We start from the raw sequence: 11,055 nt of genomic DNA, 5'->3' as shown, positions 1-11,055 counted from the left end.
CACTAAGCTGGTGCCACAGGAAATGGAGAGCTGAGCAAGTCATGCCTCCTGCCTTTAAGGAGTTTATAATCTAGTGATGGGAAATATGTAAAAACCATAACAATATGCTATATGTGTTAACACCTAATAATGTGTTAACTAATAACTAAGAGCACACTAAGACCCAAGAAGAAGTAATAGTTGATGGACCAGTTTGTAAAACTAGCAGAGTAGAAAAGCCTAGGAAACCATTTATTCATAGAAAGAGCTTAACTTATCCTTATAACATTCCCAAAGAAGTTGGATAAAGGATTGCTAAGCAAAATAACTATGTAAATAAGACTGAAAATGGAGTATTTATTTACTTACAGAATACAGTTCATATTTTTCGACAGAAAAATTCATTTATACAAACTTTACTGATAAGTTAACATATCATCTATTCATTATAGGGTTCTCTAAGAAACCTTTTGGCGGAACACTATTGGCTTAGAGTGATACATATAGTTGAAAGTCCATAAAATGGCACAAGTTAAAGCAGTATATAGTATTTTCAGAAATTCCAAATCACTTTCCTTTTGCATTTACAGATTCATGGGGCCTGGGCCTCGGAGAAAGTTTGCATTAGAGAATATCATGCACAAAAAAGGCCCTTCATAGAAGTAAAGCACTGTAGCCTAATACATTTAGAATCACTAAAGGCCAGCAACAAACATAAAGGAGGGACAAAAAGTTCTGTATACTGAAAGAAAGGACTAAGGGGATCCCTAAATGGAAGAAATTCTTATGGTCAAGGAAAGGGCTTGGGACAGGATAGAATAGCAGGAAGACTATATTAGATAATGGTATAAGTACTAAGAATTTTTTTCCCCTAAAACACCAGTAGAAAAATACACCCACTTCTTTTCTGAAAGTTTAGACTAGTAGACTTTTTTTTTAAACCCCAGGAAGACAGTTCAAAGCTTATCATTGAAGTCAACATCAGAAGTGGGTTCTCATGATTAAAATTCATTCCACATTCAACTATTAAAAAATATATCTAAGCATAAATTGAGGACTCTTAATAACCATGTGAGGTAAAATCAAATGTTTTTTTTTTTTTTTAGGTCCACCAAAAAAAGTGATATTCTAAGAAGGTTTCTGTTTTATGTAGGTAATGTTTTTACATGACTGTAACAATGGTTCCCATTGATTCTGGGGTATTCCAGGATGTATGGTACTAATAATTTCAAAAGGTATAATAATCTTTACAACAAAATTATTCCTAATTAACTAAAATTTTTCAAATGCCATATAACTTTGGTGGGAAGGGAATTTAAACTCCCTACGTAATTACTGAATTAAATGGGGTGTAGAACTACAAAGGTAGAAATCCATGATAAAACTCAAGAGAAACTGTCCTGTCTCATAAAATACCAATATCCAGGCCAAAGTTCTCAATTTTCCAGTTCTTTCCTATTCAATAAATGTGTACTAGGGAGAAAGCAGATGAACATAAATATAAATAAAAAATATATTTGAATATCTTAATGGTAAACTACTGGTTCTGTTAAACAGGATATCTAAAGGAAATATATACTGGAATAATTACATCCTTATGTTTCCTAACAATTATCAGAATTCAGGGAGTACTAGCAAAAATTTCTAAGTCAAGTCAGATTATCATCTTGTACTTAATGAGTTTTATAGCCATTCTTAGAATACTAAAGACATTATGACCTGGGTTATAATATCTGAAATTGATTCTGATTAGATGCTAATTGTTAACTGAGCTACAAATTTAAGGTATAAACAATTATTTTTTTCTCCCTACAACTTCCTACTTTTTCTGTTATCTACATTACTTACTTGTATAGGTTACTCTGAATTTACTGTGTCTCTTCAAATCTGAGAGATTGTTGGCTGTGTTTTTTAAAATACAGATTATTTTCAAAAGTGGTTTATTAATCTTCATAACTTTCATAAGTCCTTTGCAAGGACAAGTTTTAGGGCCAGTTTTTCTTTTCTGTATCTGTCAAATTTAACTTTCACTTACATGGGTATTCAATAAATACTTGTGGCAAAAGATAATTTGCTTCCCTGTCATAGGCAGACTAAGTATTCATAGGCTTAAATAGACATATATGTGCATAAAAATGTATGTAGACATATACATGCATCGGGAAAATTTTTACTAGTTTATTACATAAAATGGAGGAAATTATCTGATCAACCAGGATAGACAAAAGGAAAGTATCAATAGATAATCCTCCAATTATTTAAATATGCCTGATAAATGCTTTTAGACATATCTATAATATTCTCAATAGAAGTCAAAAGATTATCTAGAATTGACTATACAGCTAAACTGCATAAGTCAGACACTATTCTATGCATGTTAGAAATATTATTTCATTTTACCTGTGCAACAGCCAACTGTTATCCTCATTTTACAGGTGAGAAAACAGGAATAGTGAAGTTAAGCAGATTTCCTAAAGTCATGTCATTAGTAAAAGGAACAGCTGGGACTCAGAGATGGAATTCAAGCCCATGTGGTATGCCTCTAGAGTGCCCACTCTTAGTCCCTAAATGATGGTGGGTAATTGTAATAATCTCCTGTAGAAGGCACAATCACTTAAAGTAGCAGTCTTCTAACTAGAGTGTGTACAAAAATACAAAAGACCTTTTCACAAGTTACAATAATTCTAAGGAACTCAACATTCAGTTGCTCAACCCTGCTTCCTTCCACTTTTATTAAGCAATGAATTTCAATAAATTTATTTTGTGTTTAATAATTCTTTATCAAAATTGTAATATATGTATGATAGTTTAATTTTACACAAATAATATTAATTACGCAATCCAGAAGACATTTAAAAAATACTTAGAACCTTATTGTCCTAGGAAATTTTTTTAAAAAAATTTACTTCCATTTATTTTTTTAAATGACACCATGCTTTCAGTTCTCTAAAACTGGAATCAGAACAATGATCTCTCTTATAATAAGCTGCTGCCCTTTAGTAAGTTTTGGTTTTCGTTCTGAAACACAAAACAACTGGGATTTCTACTCAGTTTGCATGACAATAACAATAAGCACATTTGAAAGTGACAAAGTGACCTAGAACACAACTAGATAACTATCAAAATATTCTGGATATACAAGAAATTGACCTGATTGACAGAACAAACTGCACTACTAGAGGGAGAGAAGAGACCACATCTAGGAAGGCAGGAAGTGCAGAAAAATGGATGGCTGGTGCTGTGGAGGGGAGACTCAGTTGTGAAAAAAAGGGAGAGAGAGAGGGACAGAGAAACTCACAAGGAGAACACAAGGCCACTGGCTGGGAAAACAAAAGGGGCTGATTTTCATGAGGTTTTGCAAACAGCAGAGCTCAAAAACTGGAGATTTAGAGGTTAGCAGGTTTGGCTGGGATAGAGCCCTGAAGGCATTGCCCTATTCCTGGAGAAAAGGCAGGCAAACAACCCCAGGGTAGACAGTGCCAGCTGAGGATCACCTAAGGCACATGGGGGAGACACTGTTTGCTTATTTTGGGAGTGTATCTGTGAGAGCAAACATTCACAGAGACACCTCTCTGGGAACAAAAAGGCCAGTGGATGCCATTTCCCTCCCCTCCCCTTCATCATAGGCACAGAGACACCTGCTGAGAGTGGCTAACTCAGATAGTCTCCGTTTAGCCTGCTTGCTCCAAATGCCACTCACCTGAGCTCTAGCACAGAGTGACTGCATTTCTCAGTCAAACCTGCATCCCTCCTAGCATGGCAAGACACTGCGTCAGAAGACCAGCACTGGCCCCCGCCACAGCACTTCCCTAAAGTCTGGGGTTTTAAAAGTCAGTAGACTTGGCTGGGAAAGAGCTTAATGTGCACTGCACTGCTCCAGCCAGGCAAGTGACCCAGAGAGAGAAAGCATGAAAATGGCACTCTGAAAAATGACATGGACACACAGGAGGAAATTATTTGTTTTTCTGGGAGTGCTTCCCTGAGAGCAGCAGCACAGAGAACCCTCTCTGGGGACAAAGGAGCTGGCTGGTGTCATTTCCCTTCCCTGCCCCTCAGCATAAGCACAGAAACACTTGCAGTAAACAGCACAGCTCTAACACTGGCTGCCTAATCTGCTTACAAGTCCCACCCCTCCCCCTGTGCTCTGCTGGTACCAGTTTTCCTGGGAGAGTGTGTCTAAGTCCCAGTGCAATGGGTCCCATGCCCAGAAGACCAGCAGATATCCCTACACATACCACATCTACTGACCAGAGAGTTCAACAAGGCTTCAGTTCTAGTGGAAGTAGCATCAGGTGTCATTTAAGAAGAAAACCAGAGCACACTCATTAAAACTCGATACATTATGGCCAAAGTCCAAACATTCCCCACTGCAAGCATGGAGAGCCTCTGCAGATGACTGACTTGAAAGGTATAGCAGCTGAAACACAGCATCAGAGTGAATGCAGCACACACCAGAGACACTCCTTGAAGGGCCAGGCCTTGGACACTATATGACCTCTTCTTCATGAAGCCATTACTCTCAGATGCAGGAAACATAATAGGGTTTTCTAACACACAGAGGACAGAGACTTAGACAAAATGCCAAGACAGAGGAATTCATCCCTCCAAAAATAACAAGAAAAGGTCATAATCAGGGTTATAATTGAAACAGATATAAGTAAAATACCTGATGAAGACTTTTAAAGCAATAATCATAAGGATATTTTCCAGGCTTGAGAAAAGAATGGAAACTTCAGGGAGGTCATTACCACAGAGATATAAGAGTTAAAAATCAGTAAGAAGTGAAAAATGCAGTATCTGATACTCAAACAGATTGGATGTAATGACAACAAGGACAGAAGAAGCAACTACATGATAGAATAATGGAAAATAATGAAGCTGAACGAAAGAAAGAGGAATTATGGATCATGAGAATAGACTAAGGGAACTCAGTGACTCCATCAAATGTAATAACATTTGTATCATAGGAGTCCAAGAAAAAGAAGAGAGAGAAAAGGGGGCAGAAGGTTTATTTGAGGAAATAATGCTAAAAATTTCCCTAATCTGGGAAGGAAACAAATACAAATACAAATCCAACAGACACAGAGAACTCCCACTAAAATCAAAAAAAGCAGGTGAACACAAACACATATTGTAGCTAATTTTCAAAACATGGGGATGAAGAAATCCTAAAAGCAGAAAGGGAAAAGGAATCCCCAATTTAAGAGGAAACAAATAAAGTTAGCAATAGACTCTCCACAGAAACTTGTTAGGTCATAAGGGAGTGGCATGACATATTCAACATACTGAACGGGAAAAATAGGGAGCCAAGAATACTCTGTCCAGCAAGACTATGATTCACAGTAGAAGGAGAGAAAAGGAGTTTACCAGACAAATAAGAACTAAAGGAGTTCCTGGCCACTAAACCAACACTATAAAAAATATTGAAGGGGACTCTTTGAGTGGGAAGGAAAGACCAAAAGTGACAAAGAATAGAAAGGAACAGAGAAAATCTCCAGAATACAACAAGTAATAAAATAGCAATAAAGTCATATCTATAAATAATTACTCCAAATATAAATGGACAAAACATTTAAATCAAAAGACACAGTGTTAAAATGGATAAAGAACCATAACCCATATATATGCTGCCTATAAGAGACCCATTTTAGACCTAAAGACACCTGAAGATTGAAAGAGAGAGGACGGAGAAGCATTTCTCATGCAAATGGAGGTCAAAAGAAAGCCAGAGTAGCCATACTTATATCAGACAAACTAGATTTTAAGCCAAAGACTCTAACAACAGATGAAGAAGGGCGCTATTAGTATAATAAAGGGGACTACCCAACAAGAAGATCTAACAACTATAAATACTTATGCCCCCAACATGAAACACCCAAATATATAAAAAACTAATAACAAATATAAAATAACTCATTTAAAATAATACAATAAGCTGAGGGTTGATGGGGGGTGGGAGGGAGGGGAGGGTGGGTGATGGGTATTGAGGAGGGCACCTTTTGGGATGAGCACTGGGTGTTGTATGGAAACCAATTTGACAATAAATTTCATATATTGAAAAAAAAATAAAATAACAGGAAAAAAAATAAAAGTTAAAAAAAATAAAATAATACAATAATAGTAGGGGACAGTAATACTTCACTTATATCAATGGGCAGATCATCTAAGCAGAAAATCAAAAAGGAAACAATGGCATTGAATGACACACTGGATCAGATGGACTTACCAGATATATTCAGAACATTCCATCCTAAAGCAGCAGACTTATTTCAAGTGAACATAGGCCATTATCCAGAATAGATCACATACTAGGTCACAAATCAGGCCTCAAAAAGTACAAGATTGAGATTGTACCAAGCATATTTTCCAACCGCAATGCTATGAAACTTGAAGTCAACCCCAAGAAAAAATTTGGAAAGACCACAAGTACATGGAGGCTAAACAACATGCTAATAAAGAATGGGTCAACCAGGAAATCAAAGAATAAATTAAAACAAACAAACAAACAAACATGGAAATGGAAACAAATAAAAATGAAAACATTTTGGTTCAAATCTTTGGGATAAAACAAATTGTAAACAGAGGGAAGTATATAGCAACACAGGTCTACCTCAACAAGGAAGAAAAGTCTCAAATACACAAGCTACTATTACACCTAAAGGAGCTACAAAAAGAACAACAAAATGAGCCTAAAGCCAGCAGAAGGAAGGAAATAATAAAGTTTAGATCAGAAATAAATGATACAGAAATTAAGAAAACAGGATGCCTGGGTAGCTCATTTGGTTGTGTCTGACTTTAGCTCAGGTCATGATCTCACTATTTGTGAGTTTGAGCTCTGTGTCGGGCTCTGTGCTGACAGCTCGGAGCCTGGAGCCTGCTTTGGATTCTGTTGTCTCCCTCTCTCTCTGCCCGTCCCTCACTCATGCTCACTCTCTCTCTCAAAAATAAATACACATTAAAAAATTAAGAAAAAGAAAACTGATGAATCCCTAGCCAGACTTATCAAAGAGAAAAGAAAAAGGACCCAGATAAGTAAAATCACAAATGAGAGGAAAAGTCACAACTGACACTACAGAAATACAAACAATTGTAAGAAAAAATTGTGAAAAATTATATGCCAACAAATTGACAATCTGGGAGAAATGGAGGAGTTCTTAGAAACATATAAACTACCAAAATTGAAACGGGAAATAGAAAACTTGAACAGACCCATAACCAGCAAAGAAATTGAATCAGTAATCAAAAATCTCCCAACAAACAGAAGTCCAAAGCCAGATGACTTTCTAGGGGAATTCTAGACATTTAAAGAAGAATTAATACCTACTCTTCTCAAACTATTCTAAAAAAATAGAGAAGGAAGGAAAACTTGCAAATTCATTCTATGATGCCAGCATTACCCTATTCCAAAATGAAAGACTCCACTGAAAAAGATAACTATAGGCCAAAATCCCTGATGAACATGGATGCAAAAGTTCTCAACGAAATACTAGCAAATCAAATCCAACAGTACTTAAATTTTTAAAAATATTTATTTTTGAGAAAGAGAGAGAGAGAGACAGAGAGAGTGAGAGAGCATGAGTGGGGTAGGGACAGAGAGACACACACACAGAATTTGAAGCAAGCTCCAGGCTCTGAGCTGTCAGCACAGAGCCTGACATGGGGCTCGAACTCATGAGCCCTGAGATCATGACCTGAGCCGAAGTTGGACATATAACCAACTGAGCCACCCAGACACCCCAAATCCAACAGTACTTTAAAAGAAACGCTCACCATAATCAGGTGGGATTTATTCCTGGGCTGCAAGGATGGTTCAATATTCGCAAATTAATCAATGTGATACACCACGTTAATAAAAGAAAGGATAAGAACTATATGATTGGGATGCCTAGGTGGCTCAGTTGGTTAAGCATCTGACTTCAGCTCAGGTCATGATTTCACAGTTTGTGAGTTCAAGCTCCATGTCGGGCTCTGTGCTGATAGCCTGGAGCTTGCTTCAGATTCTGTGTCTCCCTCTCTCTCTCTCTCTCTCTGCCTATCCCCTTCTTGCACTCTGTCTCTGTCTCTCTCTCAAAAATAAAAAAAAATAAATAAACATAAAAAAAGAACTATATGATCTTTTCAATGCATGCAGAAAAAGCATTTGACAAAGTACAACATCTATTCACGATAAAAACCATCAACAAAGTAGGGATAGAAGGAACATACCTCAGCATCATAAAGGACATATTGGAAAACCCCACAGCTAATATCATCCTCAATGGGGAAAAACTGAGAGCTTTTCCTCTACAGTCAGGGATAAGACAGGGATGTTCACTCTCACCACTGTTATTTAACACAGTCAGTACAGGAAGTCCTAGCCTCAGCAATCAGACAGTAGAAAGAAATAAAAGGCATTGAAATCTGTAAGGAAGAAGTCAAACTTTCACTATTTGCAGATGACATGATACTCTATATAGAAAACCCAAAATACTTCACCAAATAATTGCTAAAACTGATACACAAATTCAGTAAAGTTGCAGCATACAATCAATGTACAGAAATCTGTTGCATTTCTATACACTAATAATGAAACAGCAGAAAGAGAAATGAAGGAATTGATCCCATTTATAATTACACCAAAACCTATAACATACCTAGGAATAAACTAACCAAAGAGGGAAATGATCTATATTCTGAAAACTATAAAACACAGATGAAAGAAATTGAGGAGGATACAAAGAAATGGGAAAACATGCCATACTTATGGTTGGGAAGAACCAATATTGATAAAATGCTATACTACCCAAAGCACTCTACACATTCAATGCAATCCCTATCAAAATATCACCAGCATTTTACTCAGAGCTAAAACAAACAATCCTAAAATTTGTATGGACCATAAAAGATCCTGAATAGCCAAAGCAAAATTGAAAAAGAAAAGCAAAGCTGGAAGCGTCACAATTCCAGACTTTAAATTATATTACAAAGTTGTTGTGATCAAGACAGTGTAGTAGTGGCATAAACATAGATACATAGATCAATGGAACAGAATAGAAAACAGAGGTGAACCTACAACTAAATGTTCCATTAATCTTTGACAAAGCAGGAAAGAATATCCAATGGAAAAAAGACAGTCTCTTCAATAAATGGTGTTGCGAAAACTGGACAGCAATATGCAAACAAATGAAAAAGGACCACTTTCTTAGGGCATACACAAAAATAAATTCAAAATGGATGAAAGACCTAAATGTGAGACAGGAAATCATCAAACTCCTGGAGGAGAACACAGGCAGTTACCTTTTTTTTTTTTTTTTTACATCAGCCATAGCGACTTCTTACTATAAGTCTCCTGAGGCAAGGGAAACAAAAGCAAAAATAAACTGTTGGGACTTCATAAAAATAAAAGAGCTTCTCCACAGTGAGGGAAACAATCCACAAAACTAAAAGGCAACTTATGTAAAAATGGGAGAATATACTTACAAATGACATATCTGATAAAGTGTTAGTATCCAAAATCTATAAATAACTTAACCAAACTCAACACCCAAACCACAAATAATCTAGTTAAAAAATGGGCAAAAGACATGAATAAACATTTTTTACAAGGAAGACATTTAGATGGCCAACACACATGTAAAAAAGATGTTCAATGTCATTTATCATCAGGGAAATAGAAATCAAAACTAAAATGAGATATCACCTCACACTAGAGTTAGAATGGCTAAAATTACCGACATGGGAAACAACAGGTGTTAGTGAGGCTGTGGAGAAAGGGAACTCTTTTACTCAGTTGGTGGGAATGCAAACTGGTGCAGCCAGTCTGGAGTTTCCTCAAAAAGTTAAAAATAGAACTACCCTAAGATCCAGCAAATGTACTATTAGGTTATTTACCCAAAGGACACAAAAATACTAATTTGAAGGGACACATGTACCACAAAATTTATAGCACCATTATCCATGATAGTCAAATTATGGAAATATGTATATGTATATGTATACATGTATATACATAAAACAATGAAATCTTGCCATTTGCCACAATGTGGATGGAGCTAGGGAGTAGTATACTAAGCAAAATCAGTCAGAGAAAGACAAATAACATACAATTTCACTCATGTGGAATTTAAGAAACAAAATAAATGAACATGGGGAAAAAATAGAGGCAAACCAAGCAACAGACTGTTAAGTATAAAGAACAAATTGATGGTTACTGGAGGCAAGGTTCAGGGACAGATGGGTTAAGTAGGTGATGGATTAAGGAGGGAACTTGTGATGAGCACTGGGTGTTGTATGTTAAGTTATAAATCAGTAAATTCTACACTAGAAACCAATATTGCACTGCAAGTAAACTAGAATTTAAATAAAAATTTAGTGGAGAAAAAAATAAAAGTGACAAAAGTGACAAACATAATGTACAGTAGCTGGGTGATATAGTAGATGATGATTGTGTGGGTCTGGTATTCTCTCTGTATCTACTTGGCCAAGTCAGTTTATATATTCAGAAATATATAATCATATCACAAATAAATAACATTCTGTAACATCAGGGGCACCTGGGTGGCTCAGTTAAGCATCCAACATCCTATAGCACCAAATCCCCAAATAACACAGCTGCTACTGATAAAGTATTATATACCAAAAATAGATTTCAAAATGCCTAGGGTATGAATACATACTATAAAGAGTGGTAAAACTGGATGTATTCAAATGGAAGGGCTATAGAAATTTTATTTTGCTCATTTATAAATGATTTTAAAGAAAAACTCCATATTAGATTCATTTAGGATATAAGATGAGTGGAAAATAAAGATGTATGTTCTGAAGGGTGAAGTATATGTGCAAAAAATATGACTTGTTGAGCTTTAGAAAATACAATAGATAAATCTGAAATATTTAACAATCTCAAAAATTCAAATTAGCTGAGAGGGGAATTTTATAGATTTAAAAAAATGTAATATCACTACCTTAAAAAAGATAAAATAATTCAGCTAACCTAAGTTTGCTTAGAAAAGCCCTACATTATTTATTGATAAAATGATTTCCTATCACTGTATTAAAATACCAACTTAAGCAATTTTGACTTCTGTTTATATTGCA

The sequence above is a fragment of the Panthera tigris genome, chromosome X (genome assembly GCF_018350195.1).
Source record: "Panthera tigris isolate Pti1 chromosome X, P.tigris_Pti1_mat1.1, whole genome shotgun sequence".
NCBI lineage: Eukaryota > Metazoa > Chordata > Mammalia > Carnivora > Felidae > Panthera > Panthera tigris.
The sequence above is the reverse complement of the archived record's forward strand: the minus strand, read 5'-3'. Positions refer to the sequence as shown.